Here is a 27,531-nt window from a genome sequence, read left to right on the forward strand (position 1 = left end):
CAAAGGACCAATTTCGAAGACAGATTCACCAGGATGGGCTAATATGGCAGCCATTTTGGAGTGTAACTTTTCACATAGCAAAGTATTCAGAAATAACATAATGTTTACCACAACTTGTCCTGAGGTATTAACCATTATATTCATATCAATTCATTAATTTCAAATTATTGGCTTTTAATATCCAAATACAATATTGTGTAATCAATACCATTTCTATATCTTAAGTTGAAAATATTCTAATTCCCCTAATTCATTAATAGCAAACTGCCAGCTCATCCACTATGCCTGCTTTTCCAATTTTCTCACCTGAACTACTGTCTTCTCATTGAGTCACAGAGCGTCTACTCATATCTAAAATCTTATTTACTCTTATAAAAACAAATCCCAATATTTAAGAAAATTTTCAAAAATACAAAAACCCCAAAGTGTACAAATTTAATTACCAAAATATTTTTGAATTGGTATATTAAGGAAGGTTTAAGGCAACTGGGGGATCCCAGTTGTTATATAAGATCTAATAACGAGTCGGTAAGACAGTCCGACAATACCTTTAGAGATAAATTACAAAATTGGAGAGAGCCAGGGCTTTTGGAATGGGACGAATATTGTTTTCTTTTATGTGAACATACCAAAATTCCGGTTCTTTATCTACTGCCGAAGCTGCACAAGGATGAGAACAATCCCCCTGGAAGACCAATTGTGTCTGCTTTAGGATCTTTGTTGGCGAACACGTCCAAATACATTGATTTCTTTATTCGCATCTTTGTGGAGGGATTACCCTCCTATATAAAAGATACAACACATTTTCTTAAGATCATAGATGGAATACACTGGGAACAGGATTTCTTATTAATGACACTAGATGTGGCCAGCCTCTATACGTGTATTAAACATGATGTGGGTCTGGCCGCTATAAGACATCACATGAGAGCAAGACCAATTTCCTACTTGCTACATACTGAAATGATATTAGATATGATTGACTTCTGTCTAAAGAACAATTTCTTTTTGTTTGACAATAACGTGTATAGACAACTACAAGGGACCGCGATGGGCACCTGCTTTGCCCCCAGCTACGCAAACTTGTTCATGGGCTGGTGGGAGGAGCAGATGTCCGTCAGTCTGCCCGAGTTTGAGAAATATGTAGTCCTATGGTGCAGGTATATTGACAACATATTTGTCATCTGGAGGGGTGACAAGATTTAAGCAGATGATTTTATATCAAAATTGAATGGGAACAATTGCAATCTGGCTTTCAGTGGAGCAGTCAGTAATATTGGTATTGAATTTTTGGATGTAAAGATCACTGTAGAGGAAGAGAGACTTACCACGAAGCTGTATAGGAAAAAAACAGCAGGGAATAGTCTCCTCAGTGCACAGAGTGCGCATCCGGGTAGTCTTATACGCAGCATCCCATATGGGGAACTTCTCCGGGCAAAACAAATATGCAGCACTGCCCAAGGTTTTGAGCAGGAACAGAGAAGTATGTGTAAAAGATTTAAAGAACGAGGATATAGTGAACATCTGGTTGCTCAAACAATAGATAAAGTCAGTGTAATCACAAGAGAAAGCCTGTTGTTTGACACCCGTAATACCAAATCCATGGAGAAAGAAAGTATAAGATTTATTACTACTTTTTCTAAACAATCACACAAAGTTAGATCTATATTAAGCAGAGGTTGGCATATTTTACACACAGATTCTGAGTTGACACAATATGTACATGAGACACCGCAAATCACTTTCAGGAAGAGTAAGTCTTTGCGAGATAATTTGAGCCATAATATGATTACATCTAATACCTGTGCAAGTGGTAATGACAGTATAGGTTTTGTGTGCTGTCTGAATTGCAAAGCATGTGGTAAAAGTGAAAACTCTAACACCCTTATGATAGGGGATAGACATTTCAAAATCAGGTCTTTTCAATTGTAATACTGATTGTGTTTACTGCCTAATTTGCCCTTGTGGCAAGTTGTATATTGGTAGTACAATACATCGAGCAAAAAAAGAGGGTTCTCGAACATATGAGAGCCATTAGACACAATGATCAGAAGTACCCGGTGGCGAGGCATTTTCAGATTATGCACAATGGAGATGAGAATAAGCTGAAATTCCTAGTGATTGACCAGGTGAAAAAGAATCAACGTGGGGGTGATAGAGTTGTAAAATTGAGGATTTTAGAGTCAAAATATATTATTGATTTTGAAACCCTTGCCCCACAAGGATTAAACCTGAGTGAGGAATTAGCTGTGCATTTGAGAGTAAATTGAACTCATGTTCCAGTTTTGATACGATTTTAGATCAACAAACCATGAATTGCATATAAGTTTACATTTGTATCTCATTGTTGGGATGGTGGGGTTAGTAATTAATATGCGTTTTGTGGAAATATTTATAGCACTGGTGTTTTATGATTTACCAATTTGTAGATTTATTTATTCTTAGACTTTTTAATATATTTAATATATATTTATATATTTAAATATATTTATTCATGCATTGATATTTATAAACAACCTGGATACTATATCAGGAGTAGATTGCTAAGACATGATGTTTAAATAATGGAACAATATGATGTTAAGATGGATAGGATAAAGATATATGGGTTGGTATTTAGTAAACTTTTTCTCAGGGTTATAATAAAAAATATTTTGGTAATTAAATTTGTACACTTTGGGGTTTTGGTATTTTTGAAAATTTTCTTAAATATTGGGATTTGTTTTTATAAGAGTAAATAAGATTTTAGATATGAGTAGACGCTCTGTGACTCAATGAGAAGACAGTAGTTCAGGTGAGAAAATTGGAAAAGCAGGCATAGTGGATGAGCTGGCAGTTTGCTATTAATGAATTAGGGGAACTAGAATATTTTCAATTTAAGATTTAGAAATGGTATTGATTACACAATATTGTATTTGGATATTAAAAGCCAATAATTTGAAATTAATGAATTGATATTAATATAATGGTTAATACCTCAGGACAAGTTGTGGTAAACATTAAGTTATTTCTGAATACTTTGCTATGTGGAAAGTTACACTCCAAAATGGCTGCCATATTAGCCCATCCTGGTGAATCGGTCTTCGAAATTGGTCCTTGGTCCATGTTTTTTCGATTTAGGTATATATGTGATTAGAATGAATTTGAATGGTATTGTGAGCAAGGCTACAGCCGAAACGCGTCAATAAAATAAGAGTGCATGGCCATGGTGTCCGGTTTTCCTTTCCTGGATTGAGGAAATTGCTTTAAATTTATATATATATATATATATATATATATGGAAAATGTCACTTACCCAGTGTACATCTGTTCGTGGCATGAGACGCTGCAGATTCACATGCTGTGCATTATCCTGCCATCTAGTGTTGGGCTCGGAGTGTTACAAGTTGTTTTTCTTCGAAGAAGTCTTTTCGAGTCACGAGACCAAGGGACCCCTCCCTTCCATCTCCATTGCGCATGGGCGTCAACTCCATCTTAGATTGTTTTCCCCGCAGAGGGTGAGGTAGGAGTTGTGTATATAGTAAAAGTGCCCATGCAATGGAGTGAGTATGTATGTACATAATGTGTATAAAAATAGTATATATTTACAAATTTACAAATGTACAAGTGTCATCAACTTATAACGGCTACTGGCTCCCGGGGAGGCGGGAGGGCGCATGTGAATCTGCAGCGTCTCATGCCACGAACAGATGTACACTGGGTAAGTGACATTTTCCGTTCAATGGCATGTGTAGCTGCAGATACACATGCTGTGCATAGACTAGTAAGCAGTTATCTCCCCAAAAGCGGTGGCTTAGCCTGTAGGAGTTGAAGTTGTCTGAAATAATGTTCGTAATACAGCCTGTCCTACTGTTGTTAACATCTACATAGTAATGTTTTGTGAATGTATGAGGCGTAGACCATGTGGCTGCCTTACAGATTTCTGTCATAGGTATATTTCCTAGAAAGGCCATTGTGGCGCCTTTCTTCCTAGTGGAGTGCGCCTTGGCGTAATAGGCAGATCTCTTTTTGCTTTAATATAGCAGGTCTGAATACATTTCACTATCCATCTGGCAATGCCTTGTTTGGATACTGGATTTCCTGCATGAGGTTTTTGGAAGGCTACAAACAATTGTTTTGTCTTGCAAAATTGTTTTGTTCTATCAATGTAATACATTAGTGCTCTTTTGATGTCTAACGTATGTAAGGCTCTTTTGGCTACTGAGTCTGGTTGTGGAAAAAAGACTGGGAGTTCTACTGTTTGGTTTAGGTGGAACGGTGATATAACTTTTGGTAAGAATTTTGGATTTGTACGGAGAACCACTTTATGTTTAGGTATTTGTATTAAGGGTTCTTGTATAGTGAATGCTTGTATTTCACTTACTCTTCTAAGAGATGTGATAGCTATTAGGAAGGCTACTTTCCAGGTTAAGAATTGCATCTCACAAGAGTGCATGGGTTCAAATGGTGGACCCATGAGTCGTGGTAATACAATATTGAGGTTCCACGAGGGAACTGGTGGTGTTCTCGGGGGTATGATTCTTTTTAAACCCTCCATAAATGCTTTGATGACTGGGATTCTAAAGAGTGATGTTGAATGTGTAATCTGCAGATAGGCAGATATTGCTGTGAGATGTATTTTGATAGAAGAAAAAGCTAGTTTTGATTTTTGTAAGTGCAATAAATAGCTTACAATGTTTTTTGCAGAAGCATGTAGTGGTTGAATTTGATTATTATGGCAGTAATAAACAAATCTTTTCCATTTGTTTGCGTAACAATGTCTTGTAGTAGGTTTCCTAGCTTGCTTTATGACCTCCATACATTCTTGTGTAAGGTCTAAATGTCCAAACTCTAAGACTTCAGGAGCCAGATTGCTAGATTGAGCGATGCTGGATTCGGGTGTCTGATCTGCTGTTTGTGTTGAGTTAACAGATCTGGTGTGTTTGGTAGTTTGATATGAGGTACTACTGACAGGTCCAGTAATGTTGTATACCATGGTTGGCAAGCCCAGGTTGGTGCTATTAGCATTAGTTTGAGTTTGTTTTGACTCAATTTGTTTACCAGATAAGGAAGGAGTGGGAGAGGGGGAAAAGCGTAGGCAAATATCCCTGACCAACTCATCCATAACGCATTGCCTTTGGACTGAGGGTGTGGATACCTGGACGCAAAGTTTTGGCATTTTGAGCTTTCTTTTGTTGCGAATAGGTCTATTTCTGGTGTTCCCCAGCATAGAAAGTAAGTTTGTAGTATCTGGGGATGAATTTCCCATTCGTGTGTCTGTTGGTGACCTCGACTGAGATTGTCGGCCAACTGGTTTGGAATCCCTGGCATGTATTGTGCTATTAGGCGAATGTGATTGTGAATCGCCCAATGCCAAATCTTCTGTGCTAAGAGACACAGTTGTGATGAGTGTGTCCCTCCTTGTTTGTTTAAGTAATACATTGTTGTCATGTTGTCTGTTTTGACAAGAATGTGTTTGTGGACTATTAGCCGTTGAAATGCTTTCAATGCTAGAAACACTGCTAACAGCTTGAAATGATTTATATGTAGTTGCCTTTGCTGAACGTCCCATTGTCCCTGTATACTGTGCTGGTTGAGGTGTGCTCCCCAACCCATCATGGAAGCATCTGTTGTGATCGCGTATTGAGGCACTGGGTCTTGGAATGGCCGCCCTTGGTTTAAATTTATAGGATTCCACCATTGAAGCGAGAAGTGTGTTTGGCGGTCTATCAACACTAGATCTTGAAGTTGACCCTGTGCTTGTGTCCATTGTGTTGCTAGGCACTGTTGTAAGGGCCGCATGGGTAGTCTTGCGTTTGGGACAATGGCTATGCATGAACACATCATGCCTAGGAGTTTCATTACGTACCTCACTTGATAGTGTTGGTTTGGGTACATGTTTAGTATTACATTTTGGAAGGCTTGTACCCTTTGTGGACTTGGAGTGGCAATCCCCTTTTGTGTGTTGATTGTTGCTCCGAAGTATTGTTGTATTTGACACGGTTGTAGATGTGATTTTTGGTAGTTTATAGAGAACCCTAGTTTGTGAAGGGTTTCTATGACGTATTTTGTGTATAGAAGACACTGTTGCTGAGTACTGGTTTTTATTAACCAATCGTCTAAGTAAGGGAATACGTGCATGTGCTGCCTCCTGATGTGAGCGGCTAATACTGCAAGGCATTTTGTGAATACCCTTGGGGCTGTTATGCCGAATGGTAACACTTTGAATTGGTAATGCACGCCTTGGATTACAAACCTCAAGTATTTCCTGTGGGAAGGATGTATGGGTATGTGGAAATAAGCATCCTTGGGATCTAATGTTGACATGTAGTCCTGTTGTTTGAGCAAGGGAATCACGTCTTGAAGTGTCACCATGTGAAAGTGATCTGATTTGATGTAAAGATTCAGTGTTCTGAGGTCTAATATGGGTCTCAGTGTTTTGTCCTTTCTTGGAATTAGGAAATATATGGAGTAAACACCTGTTCCTTTTTGATGGTTGGATATTAGTTCTATTGCTTCTTTTTGTAACAATGCTTGGACTTCTAGTTGTAAGAGGACTAAGTGTTGTTTGGACATATTGTGTGCTCTTGGAGGCACATCTGGTGGCAAATGTAGGAATTCTATGCAATATCCATGTTGGATAACGGCTAGGACCCACGCGTCCGTAGTTATGTGTTCCCAGTTGTGGTAATAATCTGTAAGTCTCCCCCCCACTGGTGTTGTGTGGTGGGGGTTTGTGACATTGAAGTCACTGCTTGGCTTGTGGTGTTTTTGGGCTCTGGAATTTCCCTCTTGTTTTAGGGAACTGTCCACCCCTATATTGTCCTCGAAAACCTCCTCTCTGATATTGGCCCTGATATGTGGGTCTGACTTGTGAGGTGGAAGGCTCTGTGGTTTGGGCCCGAAACCCCCCTCTAAAGTGCGGCTTCCTATAAGTGCCTCTTCTCTGTGGGGAGTAGAGCGCGCCCATGGCTTTGGGCATGTCCGTGTCTTTTTCAGTTTTTCTATCGCCGTATCCACCTCCGGCCCAAACAATTGTTGTTCGTTGAAAGGCATATTCAGCACAGCCTGCTGGATTTCTGGCTTAAATCCGGAGGTTCGTAACCGTGCATGTCTACGAATGGTTACTGCTGTGTTCACTGTCCTCGCCGCCGTGTCTGCTGAGTCCATAGCCGACCTTATTTGGGTGTTCGAGATAGCTTGGCCCTCCTCAACAACCTGTTGGGCACGTTTGTGGAACTCTTTGGGAAGGTGCTGAATGAGATGTTGCATTTCATCCCAATGTGCCCTGTCGTATCGTGCCAACAGAGCTTGGGAATTGGCAATTCGCTATTGATTGGCTGCCTGTGCGGCCACCCTATTGCCTGCTGCATCGAATTTCAGACTTTCTTTGTCGGGCGGTGGTGCGTCTCCAGAAGTTTGTGAGTTTGCCCTTTTCCGGGCTGCTCCTACTACCACCGAATCAGGAGTTAACTGTTGTGTGATATATACAGGGTCGGTAGGGGGAGGTTTATATTTCTTCTCCACCCTAGGCGTGATGGCTCTGCCTTTGAATGGGTCCTGAAATACCTTTTTGGCGTATTTTAACATGCCTGGTAGCATTGGCAAGCTTTGGTATTGGCTGTGCATAGATGACAGGGTGTTGAATAAAAAGTTGTGCTATATGGGCTCTGCATGTAATGCTACATTATGGAATGTAGCTGCCCTTGAAACCACCTGCATGTATGCGGTACTGTCCTCAGGTGGTGACGGCCTTGCCGGGTAGCAATCAGGACTATTGTCTGAGACCGGTGCATCATACAAATCCCATGCATCCGGGTCATCTTGGCTCATCCCTGTGTGTGTTGGTGACTGCATCATTGGGGGTGTTGCTACCAGGGACAGATGTGGAGACTGTGTTGGCGATTGCTGTGGCGAGAACTGTGATGGTGTCTTTTCTTTAGCCACTTTCTCTTTTGGCTGCATTTCGGCCTCTTGGAATGCAAGCTTGCGCTTCATCTTTATTGGAGGAAGAGTTCTGATTCTCCCTGTGTTTTTTTGTATATGCAGCCTCCTCTGGGTATGGCCTGGCTCTCCCATGCCCAGTTCTTGTTCAAATCAGTGACCTTGTAATTGTTTTGAAAGGCCTTGTTCCTCTGTATAGGAGCCTTGTTTCGGCTCCGAGGCCGCATGTTTCAGCACCAAAATCTTTTCGATAGTTTTTGGCTCAGAGGAAACCTTTTTGACTTTCGGGGTGCCGAACTCTTGGTGCCGAGTCTGGTCGGAGCCGGTATCTCGACCGGAGTCGGATGTCTTCGGCTGCTGGGAGGCCTTTTTCAGTGCCGATGTTTGGTCACCGTGTTTTCAGGTTAAGCCATGGCCTGTTGGCGGTGGCGTCCCCTTGGCCTTCATTATCTTGGTGTGAGTTTTTACCGGGGCTGGTTTACTCACGGTTTGTTGCGTCTTCGGCTGCTCGCTCTCGGACTCGTCCAAGTCCGAATCTGGAATGGAGAATCTCTCCTCTTCTTCGACGTCGGAGTGCGCGGCCGGTGTCAACGCCATCTGGAGTCTTCGAGCTCCTCGATCCCGCAGTGTTTTCTTGGATCGAAATGCCCGACAGGCCTCGCAAGTATCCTCTTTGTGTTCGGGGGACAAACACAGATTACAGACCAAGTGTTGGTCTGTATAAGGATATTTTGCGTGGCAGTTGGGGCAGAAGCGGAAGGGGGTCCGGTCCATTAGGTTTGAAGATGGACGCGGTCGGGCCGACCAGGCCCCGCCGAGGAGTGGAAGCCCCGAAGGTCCGCCGGAGCTCTTCTTTCTTCAGTGTCGATGTGCTAGCACTAACCCGGTACCGAGCGCAAACAACACCGTCGAATTTTCCAATGGATAACTATCTTTTCCGAACCGAAATACGGAGCGAAGAGGAACACGTCCGAACCAGATGGCGGCAAGAAAACAATCTAAGATGGAGTCGACGCCCATGCCCAATGGAGCCGAAAGGGAAGAGTCCCTCGGTCATGTGACTTGAAAAGACTTCTTCGAAGAAAAACAACTTGTAACACTCCGAGCCCAACACTAGATGGCAGGATAATGCACAGCATGTGTATCTGCAGCTACACATCCCATCGAACATATTTATATATATATAGTCCAATGGAAAAAAAAGGATAAGTTATAGTTAGGAAACCTTTATTGATTCTATACAAACCCAACTTAATCTACACAAACATTAGAAATTCTAAAGTTATAGTTACAACATAAAATTATAATTTAAACACCACCTTCTATTTACTCTGAATCATGCACATCAATACAGTCTTCACCTCACTCACCACACTTAATTAACTACAACTTGCGTCTTCTCTATGCACTGGTTAACCCATGCATATTAGATGACTTATAGCATGTGAAGTCATAGCATTCATAACAACATTTAAGACATCCTAAATTACAATTTCTGAGAATACAGTGCATGGTACAGTGGCGAGATATAGTCAATGTAGTGTGACGAGTGAGTTGACAAGACTGTGCACAGAGGTGTATGACATCTTATATTGAAGTTGGTGAATAAATTATAAATTTAAGTTATAACCGGTGGTGTGAAAATTATAAGTTTAAGTTATAACTGTAACTTTAGAATTTGTAGTGCTTATATACTTTAAGTTAGGTTTGTATAGAAAAAGTAAGGAAAATGTTAGATACCCTGTAAGCATCTGTACGTGGCATGTAGTGCTGTAGATTCACTCGCTGTGCATACTCCTGCCATCTAGTGTTGGGTCCGGATTTGTGCAAGCTGTTTTTCTTCAAAAAAGTTGTTCGAGTCACGAGGCAGACTGACCCCTCCTCTTGGTAATAATACAAATGAGTATCAACTCCATTATTTGATTGTTTTCTCGTACATCGGGTGCAGATGGTATGTGACACTAAGTGATAAGTAAAGAGATGTCCATGCATAAGAGGAAAAATATAGAGTAGGAAAATCTGAAACGGCCACAGGTGGCCGGGGAGGAGGGTAGGTGCATGTGAATTTACAGCACTAAATGCCACAAACGGATGCTTACAGGGTAAGGAACATTTTCAGTTCAAGGCATGTGTGGCTGTAGATTTACATGCTGTGCAGAGATTATAAAGCTGTCCTACCCAAAAGCAGTAGCTAACCTGTGGGTGTTGCAGTTGTTTGGAAAAGTGTACATAGTACTGCCTGACCTACGTTAGCTTGATGGTGTGCTAGAACATACACAGAGTAATGTTTAATGGAAAATGTGGTTAGACCATGTAGCTGCTTTACAAATGTCAGCTATTAGGATGTTCCCCAGGAAGGCTATATAAGCTCTTTCCTTTTGAGTAGAGTGTGCTCTAGGAGGAGTTGGTAAAGTTCTTTTAACTACTATAACATGTTTTAATAAATGTAACTATCCATCTGGCAATGCCTGATTATAGCCTTTCCCTTATGAGGTCGGGAGAAAGAAGCAAAAAGTTAAGTTTTTCTACAAATGTTTGTCTTATCAACCTAGTACATAAGCGCTTTTTAGACATCTAAAGTATAGAGAGCCCGTTCCGCTACAGAGTCTGGTTGTGGAAAAAATACAGGTAGGTTGACTGATTGAGATAGAAAGGACAGACTACCTTTGGAAGAAATTTGGGATTAGTGCGGAGGACAACCTTGTGTCTATGGAGTTGGAAGAAGTGTTCTTCAAGGGGGCAAGTGTGAACGGGCTTAAATGGAGGGCTCATGAGTTGTGTGAGGATAAGGTTAAGATTCCATAGGGGTGCAGGTGGAACCCTTAGATGGATCACTCATTTGAGACCTTGCATTAAGGCCTTAATAACTTGCATTGTGAAGCCAGGAATGTATTGTCAGTTTTGAAGATATGCAGCTACTGCTGCCAGATGTAACCATATGGAAGTGAAGGCTAGGCCAAAGATCTGTAAATGAAGGAAGTAACAGGCAATGATTTGCACTGTAGGTTTTAAAGGGTCGATTTGTCTGGAGTGACAATAGCAGACAAACCTCTTCCATTTTGCTGCGTAGCATGCCTGAGTGGTACGTCGACGGACGTCACTGAAAATGGTCATGCACTCAGGAGGAAGAATCAGGTATCCAAATGTTATGACCTTAGGAGCCAAATCGCTTGGTTGTGGTACTTGGAATCAGGGTACCTGATTTCTCCATGGTTCTGCATGAGAATGTCTGGCCTAATGGGGAGCTTGTTGTGGGGAACTACGGAATGGTCCAAAAGAGTAAAGAATCAGGGCTGGCGAGTCCATGTGGGAGCTATCAGGATGAGAGTGAGAGACATTTGCCTGAGCGTCTGAATCACAAATGAACGAAGAGGGAGAGGAAGAAAAGCGAAGGCAAATGTCCGTGACCAATTTATCTATAAAGCATTGCCACTGGACTGTGAATGTGAGAACCTGGAGGTGAAGCTTGGGCACTTGGCTTTGTCCTTGGTTGCAAACAGATCTGTTTGAGGGAACCCCCATTCGCAAAAGTAATGGAGGAGGTCTTGCAGTTGCGAGCTTCCACTCATGGACTTGTGCTGCCTCCTCCTGAGGAGCTGGCAAAATCGCTGTCCATCCTCGGAATGTACGCCACTAACAGGTAAATGTTGTGACAGACAGCCCAACGCCAAATGGCATGAGATAGCCAAGACAGTTATGGGGAGCGTGTTCCCCCTGTTGCTATAGGGAATAGATGGCTGTCATATTGTTTGTCCGGACTAGGACAACTTTGCAGATTATGTGAGGTAGAAATGCTGGGTGAACAGCTAGGACCTCTATGTAGTTTTATGTGGGGACCCAGGTATTCGGTCTCCCATAGGCCCTGCAGTGTGAGACCCTGTTAGAGTGCACCCCACCCTGTGAGTGATGCATCCATTGTAACAATGGCGTGGGCAACAGGGTTGAGGAAAGGTCACCCCGCAACAGGTTGTAGGTGTTCCACCACTGCAGAGAGTAATGTAATATGGTGGCGATCAACAATAGATCGTCTCAATGACCCTCTCTCTGAGAATACTGTTAAGCTAGATATTCCTGCACCTGCAGGACACTCATGTGTAGCTTTGCATGAGGTACTATAGAGACGCAGGAGGCCATCATGCCTAAGAGATGCATGACGGTCCGGACTGTAAGCTCCTGATTTGGTTAAAACAAGGGGATGAGTGTTTGAAAAGACAGGATCTTTGCTTGGTTGGGATAGACAAGGCCTATTTCTGCACTGAGATAGATCCTAGATAAGGCTTGATCTGCCGGGGCTGGAGGTTGGACTTGGTGGCACTGATGGTGAAACTTAAGTGTGAAGCAGATCTATTGTGATTTGCATGTGGTTTTGAAACTGTTGAAGGGTAGCTGCTTTGATAAGTCACTCATCCAGGCACAGGTGGACGGCCTGTCTGAGCAGGTGAGCGGCTGCCACAGTAAGGCACTTGGAGAATACCTGAGGTGCAGCAGTCACTTTAATGGGGAGGACTTTGAAATTGGTAGTACTTTCCACCTACCACAAACCTCAGAAATCGGCAATGAGCCAGGTGTATTGGAATGTGAAAATAGGCATCCTTTAGGTCTCGTGCAGCCATGAAGTTGCCTTGCTGAAGAAGTGGAAGACATCCTGGAGGGTAACCACATGGAAGTTTTCCGATAGGATGTATTAGTTTAGGGGCCTGAGGTCTTGAATGGGTTGTAGGAATCAGTCCTTTCTGAGTATTATTATGAAGTATAGTGAGTAAACTCCTGTACCTTGCTGATGGTAGGAGACGGGTTCTATAGCCCCTTTGACCCCCACTTTGAGTAGTGTGTGATGTTCTACTGATAGCCTGTGTCTGCCAGCTGGAATGTAGGGAGGTGTGGAAGTGAGCTCCAGAAAGTAACCATGTTGGATAATATCAATCATCCACTGGTCTGAGGTGACCTGTTTGCCCTGTAGGAAAGAAACCTTGCAGACATCCTCCGACAGGTGTTGTGTGGTCAGGAGGAAGAAGAGGCAAGTCATGGTTTGGGGGCAGTTGGAGCTTCTTTTGGGAAACTACCCTTGCCTTTGGAGATACTGCGCCATAGGATCCCCTGGCGTTACCCCTGAGAGAGGTGTGCTGGCCCTGGGTGCGCTGAGAAGAGGTGGAGGTGCCAGAGGAGGGTGTTTTAGAACCTCCACAGTAAAAGGGGCAGTGAAAGGAGTCAGGGAGCTGGTGTTGGTAGTGCCCTCATTGCTTTCACCGTCTGTCTTTTTTGATTTTCACTAAAGTCTGGTCTGCCTGGGTGCCAAAATGGTGCTCAACGTCAAAGGGCATGTTCAGTACATTCTTTTGTATCTGTGGCTTAAACCGAGAAGCACAGAGCCATGCGTGCCTCCGTAGAAAACGCTTGTGTTACCCTCTCCCTCCACCCACATTCTGTGTCAGCTGAATAGAAGGCACAGCGAATAGATGTAATAGAAATATGCTAGCCCTCTGAGACAAGTTCTTGGCCCTGTTTTCTGTTCTCCTCTGGCAGGTATTGGAGAACGTCCTCCATCTCGTCCCAGTGGGCAAGCTCATACCTCCCAATGAGGCCCATAGAGTTTGCAATAAGCCAATGGCTGGCTGATTGCACCGATACCATTTTCCTGCCAAACAATTCTTTTGCTCTCACTATCTGGTGGTGGGGCTGATCCGCTGGCCCGGAAGTTTGTGCGCTTACAGGCAGTTGTAATGACTAAGGAGTCCAGTGGAAGTTGACACCGAATGTAGATAGCGTCAGATGGGGAGGCCTTTTACTTTTTGTCCACCCTGGGTGTTATAACCCTTACACTAATAGGGTCTTTAAAAATGTCTGTGGAAATGTGTAAGCATGCCTTTGAGCACTGGGAGGTATTCGGTGGAGGTGAGTTGAAGAAAGTGTTTCACAAAGGAAGTCCTCCTCTAAGGACACTTTATGAAGTTCCACCTGATAGAAGAGGCGGCCCTACAGATGAGTTCCTGATATGATGTAGTTTCATCTGGAGGGGAGGGGTGGGCACGGTAGAGATCAGGGTCTGTCTCTCCTGGCGGGTCTATGTCATAGGCATCCCATGGGGCGCGCTATAGAGGAATGATAAAAATAGTGCCCCTCGCCCCCATGGCCTAATCTGTCAGAAAGTAGAGACCCCTGAGGTGAAATGTGAAGTGGTCCCTCTGAAGAATGAGGTGGGGATCGCAAAGGCAAAGGAGGTGGAATGGGTTGTGCTGATGGCAGTACAAGAGCTAAAGGACTGCTAGCCTTATCTGCCTACCTTAATATTTTTGCAGGAATCAGAGTGTCCAGGCCTTCTTGGACAGACAACTGCCTTTCAGATGGTGGAACAGCAGCAGCCAAAGGGTGGGCAATGATGCAGCCCGTAGGAGGTTGGATGACTGTTTTTGTCTGGAATCCAGCTGTTCCTGTAGTGGATGGAGGATGGGTTTGACTATTGCACTGAAATTGGTTTTTAAAACTGGCTTAGAAATATTCAAATCCGAAAGTGTTTTTTGTTTCAATGCCGATGGTCCACTTGGTGTCGATGGGGAGGAAGTTGATGCGGTGGGTCGGCTCAACACTGAAGGGCAGTCCAATGCCGAAGTAGTTGGGGCCGAAGCACTCAGCTAGGAAAGATTCTTCAGCACCGAGCTGGAGCTAGGCAGGGCATCAGAACCACTTGCTCGGTGCCGACCATTGGTATGAAGGCAGTGGTAGGCCCAGAGCCTCTGTCTGCTGTTCCAGAAGGACTGCATGTCTTTTAGCCAAAGGCTGTTTAGGATGCTTTTGAGGGGAAGAGGGCACTGTACTCACAGAGTGTTGAGTAGGCTGGAGGTCTTCCATCTCCATATCAATCTACAGGTCTGAGCTGGAGCTTCAATGGAGAAGGCCTTTTCCTATGTAGCTGATGGTGTTAATCTCCCTCTAAGTCATTGGGACCGAAAAGGTCTGGTGTTTCTTCTATGCCCCTGCGCAATATCTCAAGCCAACGTTCTTGACGGTCGCAAAGTGTTTTCTAGGAGCTAGCATTGCAGTTGGCCTTGCTGTATTCCGGCAACAGGCAGAGATTGCAGACCTGATGTAAGTCAACTCAACAGTACTTCAAGTGGCAGTGAGGACAATAAAGAAAAGGCCTCGGCCTCACCACTGGCCCTCGCCATTCTTGAGGAAGGCAATGGAGAAGGGAGTGGACTGGAGGGGCTGCGATCGATAGGGACACGGATTGATGGAATTAATGAATGTCAATACGGAAGGCAAAAGAAGAATGTGATTTAAGACAATACCAACGGAGGGGAAGGTGCAGTGAACTGAAGAGCACCGCAAAAGTATACAACTGGAGCACACGTCCGAACTTGACGGCAGAAAGAAAATAATCTAATAATGCTCCTCCATCTAGTACAGCCCGTGTCGGATCGAACTCTGACCCCGGTCAGGAGTTTGAGGCCCTCCGCCACCCACAGGCTCCTGTCTGCACCTCATACCTAATGTCTAGTGGGAGAGCTCTGCTCTTCTGCCAGGCTGCCGTATTGTGCCTTTTTCCTTTTCTGAGCTTTTCCTTTTTTCACCTCTTTCTTTACACTTTCACTCTTATTTTCTCTTATTTCTCTAATTTCTCTCGCTTTCTCACTTCCCCCTCCCCGCTGCTGCCCCCTGCTCCCCTTTTTTGCGCCATATTTCCCGCTCCTGATCCCGCCTCCCAGATGCCCCCTCCTTCCTCCTTTCCCTACTAAATGGTGGCCGCGTTCAGCAGGTGCGCAGAAGGTGCGCCAAAAGCAAGATCGTCTGCACCTTTCCGCGACCAGCACCAGGACCCTTGGACCTCCTTCCTGCTACCTCTACACGCCAGCAGCACTCCACCCACTCAACCCAGAATGCAATAACAACTGAAAGCTCTCATCTCCAACCGACATCCACGGGCCCTTCAGCTGCCCCCGCTGCCGCCAATCCTTCACCACCACCAAAACCTTGGACCCGACACAACCCACCCGCAACAACACGCCGACACCGAAGACGCTGAATTGGATCCTCCTCAACATCCGCTCCCTCCATAAACATGCTACCGAAATCTGGGACCTCCTTGACAGCACCACCCCGGATGTCGCTTTCCTCACAGAGACCTGGACCAACACCACCTCAGACCCAGGCATCGCCATTACCCAAGGATAGAAGATCAACCAGAAGGGCCGCCCCTGCCGCCCGAGGGGGTGGGGAGGTGGATCGCCATCGTCCACAAGTCCAACATCCGTCTGAGCACACACTGCAAAGACCCCACAAGCCTGATGGAACACCTTAATTTTAAACTACAGACCAGCCCGACATCCACCCTCAGGGGAACTCTCATCTACTGTCCACCGGGACACCGCACACCCTTCTCCGACTCCATCACTGACTGCATCACCGCACAAGCCATCGCAGCCACCAACTACACCCTGCTGAGAGACCTCAACTTCAACCTCGACAACCAACAAGACCCCAACACCGCATCCCTCCTAGACAACCTCCACAGCATAGGGCTCTGACAGATCATGACGGATCCAACGCACTCAGCAGGACACACCTCTGACCCCATCTTCACAACAGGCACATCAGCCACACCTCTGTACTTCCATGGACAGACCATTGATGCATCCACTTCGTTTTCAACACACCGACCATCCTCAGACCCCAGCACCAACCATCTCGCAGAAGCTGGGCAAGAATCTCCGACGACCAGCTCACAGCCACCCTCGCCAACTCCGTCCCCTCCATCGCATACGACGACCTGAACACCGCAGCACGCACCTTTCACAAATGGATCGCGACTGCGCCAACATAGCCCCCTCGAGAAGACCAACGGCACCCACGTCAAGAAAGCCAGCTGGTTCACAGCAGAACTCAGAGTCCAGACGCACCTATCGTCACCTCGAGAAAATCTGGAGAAATACCAAATCCACAGAAATACCAAAACAACTTAAAAGCCGCCACCATCAGCTCCTTAGAAGCACCAAAAAGAAAGCAATACAAAACGGAATCTCCTCACAAGCACGCAACAGCACAACTATTCAGTATCATCAAGGAGTTCGCCCAGCCCAACAGTGAAACAGCAGATATCCCACCCTCACAGGACCTCTGCGACAGACTCAACATTTACTTCCACCACACAATGAAGACCATCTATGACAGCTTCAATAAGGACAACCCACGCACAGAACCCTCTCGACCGGAACCTGAAACCAACAAACCAACGATCACCAACTGGACCCCGTCTCACCACGAAAACACTCTGAAGACAATGAAGTCCATACATTCCGGGGCCCCCACGGACACATGCCCCCACCACATCTTCAATAGAGCCGCTGATACGATCGCCCACAAGCTGTGCCTCACCATCAACTGCTCCCCTAGCTGACGCCTCTTACACAGACTGGAAACCCACTCCTCAAGAAACCCTCGCCAGACCCCACCGACATCACAAACTTTGGGCCCATCTCTCTGCTCCCTTTTCCAGCCGAAGTCATCGAGAAAGCCATCAACACTCAACTAGCCACTTTCATCGAAGACCACAACATCCTTGACGCCTCCCAATCTGGATTCAGAAAAAACCATAGCACCAAAACAGCCCTCCTGGCCGCAATCGATGACATCCGCTCCCTGCTGGACAATGGAGAGACGGCGGCACTCATCCTGCTAGACCTATTGGCGGCCTTTGACACAGTCTCCCACCACACCACGATACACAGACTTCACGAAGCATGTATCAGAGACAAGGCTCTCGACTAGATCCAATCCTTCCTCTCTGGCAGAAACCAACGAGTGAGACGCGCCCCCTTCCTCTCGGACCCCACACCTACCACCTGTTGAGTTCCCCAGGAATCCTCCCTCAGCCCTACTCTGTTCAATGTCTACATGGCCCCACTGGCCGCCATCGTCAAGAGCTACGCAATCAAAATTGCCTCATAAGCCGACAAACCCCAACTCATCCTCTCCCTATCCAACAACAACACAGCCAGACACAATTTCTGCAAAGGCATGGGAGCAGTTGCCAACTGGATGAAAAACAGCCAACTTCAACTCAATGCGAAAAAGACAGAAGTACTCATCATGGGTCCCCGACCCGTCGTGTGGAACGACTCCTGATGGCCACCCACTCTCAGAAGCCCGCCCACCCCACAAACCAAGACCAAAACCTCTGGATCACCCTGGATTCAAGACTCAACATGGACCGCCAAATCAGCTCAGTCACATCCACCTGCTTCCGCACCCTGCGCCTCCTACGCAAGACCTTCAAATGGAGCCCCCTCAAACACAGAAAGACTGTCACACACGCCCTCATCACCAGCAGGCTGGACTAAGGCAACGCGCTCTACGCCGGGATCAACAAAAACTTTGCCTACAAATTACAGAACGCCACCACCAGACTGATCCTCAACCTGCCCCAACACTGCCACACCTCTCAACGCCTGCACACACTTCACTGGCTCCCAATAGAAAAGAGAATCACCTTCAAGATCCTCATTCACGCACACAAAGCCCTCCACGACACCGGACCAGCCTACCTGAACAGGCGACTCAACCTCCACGAACCTCACAGGACCCTTCGATCAGCCCAGCTCTCTCTTGCTGAAGTACCCCGCATCAGGAAAATAAGAACAGGGGTACGCTCCTTCTCCCACATCGCAGCCACAGCCTGGAATGCCCTCATGCTCCACCTCAGACAGACTACCCCCTCCTCAACTTCACAAAGGAGCTGAAGATATGGCTCATTGAAGAACCACAAGTGATGGATGCTCCACAACCCCCCCCCCCAGCGCCTGGAGACCCTTACAGGTAAGTAGCCTCGCTCAATAAACCCTCATGGATTGATTGATTGATGGAGTCGATGGTCATGCACATTATCTTCAAGAGGAGGAGTCACTCTACCTCGTGACTTGATGACAGGACTATGCACAGCATGTGTATCTACAACCGCACATGCCTCGAACATAAAGTTTTTCTAACTATAACCTATCCCTAACCCTTGTTATTTCATTGAATTTAAATTGATTTTATTGTTTAATAAAAATAGGTTTCAAATCATAGTGTCATTTAATGGAGTGTTGCTAAGTGGAGTGTCATACCATATAGTGGAGAACAGCGTTGTACAGCCTAGTGTTACAGAATGTAGCACAGTGCAGAGTGGCATAGCATACAGTGCAGCGAAGTGTTATAAAATGGAGTGGCGTGGTGTGTTACATAGTGCAATACAGTAGAGTGGAGTGGCATGTCATATAGTTCAGTTGAGTGCCGTATAGTGGAGTATTAACGACTGCAGTGTAATGGAGTCGATTGTCATGGTGTGTCATACAGTAGCGTCATACAACGCCATACAGAGGAATAGATTGCTGTACCATGTAGTGGCATAGAGCTGTTTACAGTTGAGTAAAGTGTTTTACAAAACAGTGTTGTGGAGGAGAGTTTCGTCCAACAGAGTGGTGGAGTGTCGTACATTGGAGTGTTGTAGAGGTGTGCCACACAGTGGAATGTGGTACAGTGGAAAAGTATCAGTGTGGTGTGCTGTGTCATATAGTGGAGTGGTGTATGGTAGAGATGAGTGGTATGCATTAGAGTGTCATACAGTGTAGTACAGTGGTGTAGAGTAGATGGGCATAGAGTGGAGTAAAGTGACATAGATAATTAGAGTCTTCAAGAGTAGAGTTGCATACAGTACAGTAGGGTGTCATACAATGGAGAGACAGAACGGATTGTCATACAGTGGTATAGAGTGAGGTAAAGTGTTGTGCAGTGGAGTAGATTGGAGTGGACTGGCATAACATAGTGTGTAGTAAAATGTAATAGTGTATTTAAGTGTCCTACAGTAGAGTGGCTTGAAGTGGAATAGAGTGGAGGGGTGTAGTGCAGAGTCAAGTAAAGTATCATAAACAGGAGTGGAGTGCTGTGCCATAGTCTGTTGGACAGTCTTGTAGAGTGGAGCAGAGTATTGTAAAGCGGGGGGTTCAGAGTTGTACAGTGAAGTGTACCGGGACAGAGTGCAGTAGAGTGTTGTACGGGGCATAGAGTGTAGTAGAGTCTTGTAGAGTGGAGTTATTTAAAGTGCAGAGGAGTGTCGTAGAGTGGAGCAGGGTACAGTGGAGTGTCGAACAGTGGTGTAGAGTGGGGTAAAGTATCGTACAGTGGAATGGAACTAAGTCAGATAGAGTAAAGTGTGATAGAGTGGAGTGCTATGCTGTAGAGTACAGTGGCGTGGATTTGAGTGGACTGGCCTGACCTATCACACAGATGAATAAGGTTTCATAGAGAGGAGTGCTATGCCGTACACTGAGGGAAGTGACGTAGAGTTTAGTCGCATAGAGTGGAGTGACGTACAGAGGAATAGCGCAGAGTGCAGTGACATATAATGGAGTGGTGTGTTAAAGAGTGTTGTAAAGTTGTAGAGTGGAGTACAGTGGAGAGACATTGAGTGGAGTAGAGTGCAGTAGAGTAGAGGGGTGTACAATACAGAGTTGTAGAGTATGGTAGAGAGTAATGGTATTAAACGTTGAAGAGTCAAGTGGCACAGAATTGCGGAAGTGGAATAGTAGAATAGAGTGGAGTAGCGGGTCACAAAGTAAAATGGAGCAAACTAGGTTGAAGTTGGGTAGAGGGAGTTGTGTAGTGTGTCTTAGAGTGGAGTACAGTGTTCGAGAGTGGCAGAGTTAAGAGTGTCATACAGTGGGATAGAGTGGAGTACAGAGTTGTACAGTGGAGTGTACGAGCATTGGGTGTAGTAGAGTGTTGTACAGTAGAACAGAGCACTGCAGAGTGGACCTATATACAGTAGAGTAGTGTTGTAGAGTAGAGTGTCGTAAAGTGGCATAGGGTAAAGTGTCATAGTGTGGAGTAAAGTGTCATACAGTGTAGTGGCATGTCATACAGTACATTGGAGGAGTGGAGTACAGTGTAGTGGCACAGTACAGACTGGAGTGAAGAGTTATAGAGTGGATTGGAGTGGCATGTCGTACAGTGAAGTCGTCTGCCATGTAGTAGAGTATGAGAAACTGAAGGAGAGTGGAGTGGCATAGAGTGGAGTACAGTATTGTAAAGTGGAGTAAGACAGAGTATAGTAGAGTGTGGTAGGGTTTGGTACAGTTGTCTGGCAGAGTATTGTAGAGACAAGTGGCATATAGTGCGGTTGAGTGGAGTGGTGTGGAGTAAACAATGGTAGAGTGACAGAGGGAGTTGCGCAGAGTGTGGCAGAGTAGAGTGTGGTCGAGTGGCAGAGTGGACTGTAGTGTTGTACAGTGACATACACTGCAGTACAGTGTTGTACAGCAGAGTCAAATAGTGGAGTAGAGTAAGTGGAGTAAAAGGTCATAAAGCAGAGTAACTCATGTGGTAAAGAGTAACGTCGAGTGAACTGCTGTACAGTTGTGTCGTAAAGTGTTGTATTGTGGAGTATCATGGCTTAGAGTGTTGTGGCATATGGTGGAGTGGTGTACAGTGGAGTGGTGTCTATTGGAACAGCGTAGAGCAGAGGTCTTCAAACTTTTTAATGCCGCGCACCCCCAGTTGAAAAATAAAAATCACTGCCCCCCCCTTCAGAATGTTTCACAAATATTTTATAAAGATGGCAATGTTTAAATATGTCTAGATATATTTAAACATTGCAGTTAAGTAGTGTTGCCATTTCAAAAATGCAATAGCATGTTTCTGCTTAAAACAAAACACTGTTATCTGTGAAATGCTTCTTTTGGCCAGAGCCTGGCGCCCCCCTGGGATCACTTGAGGCCCCCCTAGGGGGGCTCGCCTCCCAGTTTGAAGACCCCTGGCGTAGAGTGAGGTGGCATACACTGGAATAGTGCATAGTGGAGTGATATGCAGTGGAGCGGCGTGCAATGGCATAGGATGGAATAGCGTGGAGTAGAGTGGCATAGAGGGAGATGTGTAAAGTGTCTGAGTGGAGTAGAAGGTCGTAGAGCACAGTTGATGTGAGTGGCAGACTGGAGTGGCATAGAGTGCAGTGTCATACAATGTTATGTCGCAGAGTGCTGTATCAGGGTACCGTGGCATAGAGTGTCACAGCGTAGATTGTCACAGCATATAGTGAAGCAGCACACAATAGAAAATCCTAGAGTGGAGTGGCACAGAGTGAGGTGGCGTCCAATGGAACATCGTAGAGTGGAGTAACATAGTGGAATTGCATACAGTGAAATAATGTAGAGTGGAGTGGCATATAGTATTTGTATTTTGTATTTGTAAAGCGCATTTTGGCGATGGCATCGAATCGCTAAGCAGGGAGAAGTGTAAGTGACTGTGAAGATAGACAAGGGAACAAAAAAACTGCCTAGGAAAACAGAAATTATTAGCTAGGAAAGAGCCAAGTTTTTTGCAGCTTCCGGAAAGGCATAAAAGCATCCTCTTTCCTACTAGGAAGCGGGAGAGTGTTCCAGAGTTTGGCTGCTGCCACCGAAAAGTCTCTGTCCCACCATTTTGACTTCCGGCTGCGGGGAACAGAGACCAGATGGCGACCGGATGATCTAAGCAGGTGGCTAATCACATGCCGCTGCAGAGAGGAACAAAGGTATTTGGACCCTTTGGAGTGGAGCGCCTTATGTGTTAGGCAAAGGGCTTTGAAAATAATATGCTTCTCTACCGGTAACCAGTGCAGCTGCCTCAAGCTGCCACTGGCGGAAGCCGAGCGCAGAAGATTCAGTACCAGACGGGCTGCGGTATTCTGAATCAATAGCAGTTTGTGAAGAGACCCTTTGTTGATGTTCACCATCAAAGCACTGCAATATTCCAGTTTGGAAATAACTAGAGCCAGGATCCCCGAGATTCTGAGTTCCTTCTGTAGGTAGGGGAGAATTTTCTGGTGGTTCTTATAGTCCAATAACAAGTTTTAATGGTACGATTCACCTGATGATCAAAAGATAAGGCATTGTCAAATATGATCCCTAGGTTTCTTGCCAATGGAATGGGTGCTGGCAGGTCACCGCAGGACTGGGGCCACCAGCGAAAACACCATAAAGCTGCTGGAGCCCAAAAATAGGATTTATGTCTGTTCTCCATTCATTTTGAGCCAATTTTGACTCATCCATTTATTAATCTCACTCATGCAGTTGTAAAACCTGTTCGCTACGTCCTCCCAGTTCTTATCGACTGGAATAATTAGCTAGGTGTCGTCCGCATAGGAGGTAACCTTAAAGCCAAAGGAAAGAACCAGCCTGGCCAGCGGGGCCAAGTACAGGTTGAACAAGGTGGGGCTAAGACAGGATCACTGGGGAACACCGCAAGGAAGTTGAAACGGGGTGGCTTAGAAGTCAGCTCACAATGGTTGATCTCCCAAACAGAAAGGACTTCAGGATATTCAGGGCACTATCTCTCACTCCTTCTTGGTAAAGGCGCTGTACCATCATTTGCGGGGAGATGGTGTTGAACGCAGCTGACAGATCTAACAATACTAGAATGGCTCCATCCCCTTGATCTAACAGCCTATGGATCAAATCGGAGGTGGCAAGGAGTGCGGATTCTGTTTCTGTGCTCTTTACGGAACCCCTGCTGTGAGGTGTCTAAGTGGCCAGTGGCCTGTAAGAAGCGGGCCAGTTCAATATTGAGGTGTTTTTCAAGAATTTTAGCTGGGGTAGGTAATAAGTCTATGGGCAAAGATTCTTAAGGTTATTTGGGGCACCTCCTGGTATCTTTTCAGCCAACAAAGGTTGGAATTTGGTGAGTGTCGGACCGTTTTAGTTATCAAGTCTGTCCGGTTGTGAACCGATCGGTTTAAATGCCGATGGTCACTTCATTCAGAGACCAAAGGTCCAGCAGGTTGTCTGCTGACCTGGTGACCTACCCCAATATGCCCGTCCAGACAAAATGGGAGGGCTCTGACAGGCCCTTGACCCCAAGGCAGAAACTACCAGTAATAAAATGTGAAGTTACACAATAGTTTTAGAAAGGGACACAAGGTTTTGTAGTTTTTTTTAGCGTTTCGTCAAATAAAATGAAAGACACACAGCGAGGCAGAAAATAAGTCAAAGCAATGTAGGCATTTTAAAAATCACAGTATTGAGCTTAAAAAAATGCTAAAATCACAATTCCAAGCTAGCCCACACTCACTTACATGAAACCGCTGCACGGCCACGACCCGATCGGTTTAAATACCGATGGTCGCTTCATTAAGAGAACACAGGTCCAGCAGCTAGTCTGCTGACCTGGTCCCCTACCCCAGTATGGCTGCCGCAGAAGAAATGGGAGGGCTCTGACAGGCCCTTGATCCCGAGGCAGAAGCAACCAGTAATAAAAAAAGAAGTTACGAGAGTAGCATACAGTGGAGTAGCATGCAGTAGAGCAGGGTATAGTAGAGCAGGGTATAGTGGAATAGGGTATAGTGGAGTATCATGGAGTGCCGTACAATGGAGTGGGCTAGAATAGAACACAGTGGAGTGGCGTAGAGTAGGGTAGTGGAGTGCCGCACAGAGGGATAGCGTTGAACAGAGTGGCGTACAGTAGAGTGACATTCAGTGGAATAGCGAAAAGTGGAGTGGCATAATGTAGAGTGACTGCAGAAACGCAGTGACATTCAATGGAGTGGTGGTGACAGGAGTAGCATACCCTGGAGTGTGGTAGAGTGGAATAAAATACAGGGGAGTGGTGTAGAGTGGAGTTGAATACAGTGGAATAGTGTAGAGCGGAGTGGCGTAGAGTGGAGTAGCATACAGTGGGATGGTGTCCAGTGTATCAGCGTAGAGTGGAATAACTTACGATGGAACTGCATGTAGTAAAATAGCATAGACAGGGGTGGCATAAAGTAGAATAGCTCACATCGGAGTGGCGTACAGTGGAGGCGAGTACGTTGGAATAGCATATACTGGATTAGCGTAGAGTGACTACAGTGAAGTGGCCTAGACTAGAGTGGTGTACAGTGGAGTGGCCTGGACTAGAGTGGCATACAACGGAGTGGGTTAGAATGAAGAGTGTACAGTGGAGTGGCATACAGTGGAATAGCATTGAGTGGATTGACGTAATGCAGACTGAAGTATAGTGGAGTAGTGTATAGTGTAGTGGTGTACAATTGACTGCGAAGACTGGAGTGGCATACAGTGGAGTGGTGTAGAGTGGAACAGCATAGAGTGGAGAGGCGTACAGTGGAGTGACGTACAGAGGAAGTGGCACAGAATGGCGTGTAGTAGCATACAGTGGCGTAGCATACAGTGGAATAGCAGAATAGAGTGGAGAGGCATTGAGTGGACAGCATAGAATGGAGTGGCGTAGAGTGGAGTGGCATACAGTGGTGTAGACTGGAGTGGAGTGGTGTAGATGGAGTGGCGTACAGTGAAGTGGAGTATAGTGGAGTAATGTACAGTGGAGGGGCATACAGTAGAATACAGTAGAGTGGTGTGGTATACAAGGGAATACCATAGAGTGGAACAGAGTGGCATGTAGTGGTGTAGTCTAGAGTGGCATGGAGTGGCGTACAGTAAAATAGCATTTAGTGGAGTTGTGTAAGGTGGAGTGATGTACAATGATTGGCTAGGAGTGGAGTGTCACAGAGTGAAGTGGACTGGCGTGGCAAACTAAATATGTAGAAAATCAAAAGGCACTGTAGTACATACAATTTGTGAAATATAGTATACTACAGTGTTTGTTTGTTTTTTAACATATTTTACATTTATCAAGTACCACTGTACTCCTTTAAATAAAATAAAAAATACGATGTACAATTTTTCCCACCTTATCACCACTTTAAGTGGTAAAAAGTAGGGGAAAATTATAAAACTTAATATTCCCCTATATCTAAGACCCTATCCCAGAACACAGGGGAAGTGGCCTCATAACAAAACATGGCCATCTTTAACTTTTGAAAAGGCTGTCATTAGCCAATCACATAATGACTTTAATCACCATCAACCACATTAGTATCGCTAAATTTGTGACACTACTACTTTAAACAATACCACTAAGTTTAAATGCCTGGTTGAGTTAAAAATACTTACCCAATTTACCTGTACTACCACAACCTCTGCCCACAATAATCTACAAAACTGCCAAATGCCATGCAAATCCAACTGTATCTGTGGCTGCTACGCTGAGTACAAAGTCTATGGAAAATGCACTGGTTCTAAGCTGCCTTTTCGGACCCCCTTTTTTTCTTTGCACCCCCTTAACAATCACAGCAAAAGGTTGCAAAACCCAACCAATGTAGAATTTTACCTACTGGCGGTCACCAGTAGGTAGTTATAGTTAGGAACATGTTTCCATAGGACTTGCCTATGGTTATATGTTGAAACAACGAGTGCTTCAACCACCCATGCCTGAACAACGAGGTCGGAACAATAACCTTTTTGTTATCACTAATGCTTTTACCACGAATGCCTTAACAACGATTTTTCGTTGTAAAGGCATTCCTGGTAAAGACATTAGTGATCAGCATGCATCCCCCCTGCCAACCCAGCCCTAAAACCTAAACCCTGACCCCCCCCTCCCGGACCCTAAACCCTAATCACCCGAGCCCCTCACCCCACCCCAAAAACAAAAAATACCCCGAGTCCCCACCCCCACCCCTAAAACCTAAAGCACCCCAAACCCCCAACCCACCCCTAAAACCTAAACCCTGACTTCCCCTCCCCGCCTCTAAACCCTAATCACCCCGAGCCCCACCCCACAATACTAAAAATACCCTGAGTCCCCACCCCCACCCCTAAAACCTAAAGCACCCCAAACCCCCAACCCACCCCTAAAACCTGACCACCCCCTCCCCCGCCCCTAAACCCTAATCACCCGAGCCCCCCACCCCACCCCCAAAAAAACAGCACCAGTCCCAGCCCAACTTACCTCCTCCTTCATCGCATCGAGTCCGTTCTTCTGTGCCTTAACCACGCATGTACGTGGTTTACACATGCGTGGTTAAGGCCCTAAAACAAGGAAGTCGTGGAAAATAAAAGCGTTGTTTCGCTTTCGTTTTCCACAACTTTGTGGTTAAGGACCTGTTGTTCCGGGTGTTTCCCCTTGCCTATATCTTTGGCACTGTTTGACGAATCTTGTCAAAATTTTTGAGAAACAAAACTCTTGTGGTGATTCTTGTTGTGCATGAATGTTTCGGGGTTATCCGTCAAGCGGGGCTGAGAAAAAGGGGGCTCAAAAAACGTGGTTTCCCATGTTAATTTCCATAGGATTCTTTAGACACGACTACAGGCCGACCCACTGGATGGAATTTCACCAAATTTGGCAGAAAGCTAGCTGTCGGTACGCAGATCACACTTTTGCTTATTTGGAGTAAATCTGTTCAATAGTTTTTGAGAAATTTAGGGAAATTCAAATTTCTATATCTCTGGCCACAAAGTATTTGCGAATAAGGACGAGCTTGTGCAGGAAAACAGAACTCTGATTGGCTGCAAAACTTCAAACCAGGAAGTGTTGGCAGCCATCTTACGACTCAGCTTGACTGGGGTGGGCCAGGTCCCGGGGGCAATGAAAATTTAGTGTGGGGGGCCACCTGACCCCCCACAGCTCCAAGGACCACCACCTCCCCAGAGCTTTTACTTTTCATATGCGGGAGGTTCCGTGGCCCCCCGCTGTCCTGGGGACTGCCACCTCCGTAGGACCGCCACCCCCAGGGCTATGTCCTGTTGGAGCAGGGCAGCAAGGGCCCCT

General features: G+C 45.5%; 1 protein-coding gene across 1 annotated transcript in view; it reads right to left on the reverse strand.

The window, feature by feature from the left end:
* Positions 1-27,531, reverse strand: part of LPCAT2 (lysophosphatidylcholine acyltransferase 2) — a 159,208-nt gene that overhangs the window by 24,831 nt on the left and 106,846 nt on the right. The window lies entirely within an intron of this gene.

The sequence above is a fragment of the Pleurodeles waltl genome, chromosome 12 (genome assembly GCF_031143425.1).
Source record: "Pleurodeles waltl isolate 20211129_DDA chromosome 12, aPleWal1.hap1.20221129, whole genome shotgun sequence".
Classification (NCBI taxonomy): domain Eukaryota; kingdom Metazoa; phylum Chordata; class Amphibia; order Caudata; family Salamandridae; genus Pleurodeles; species Pleurodeles waltl.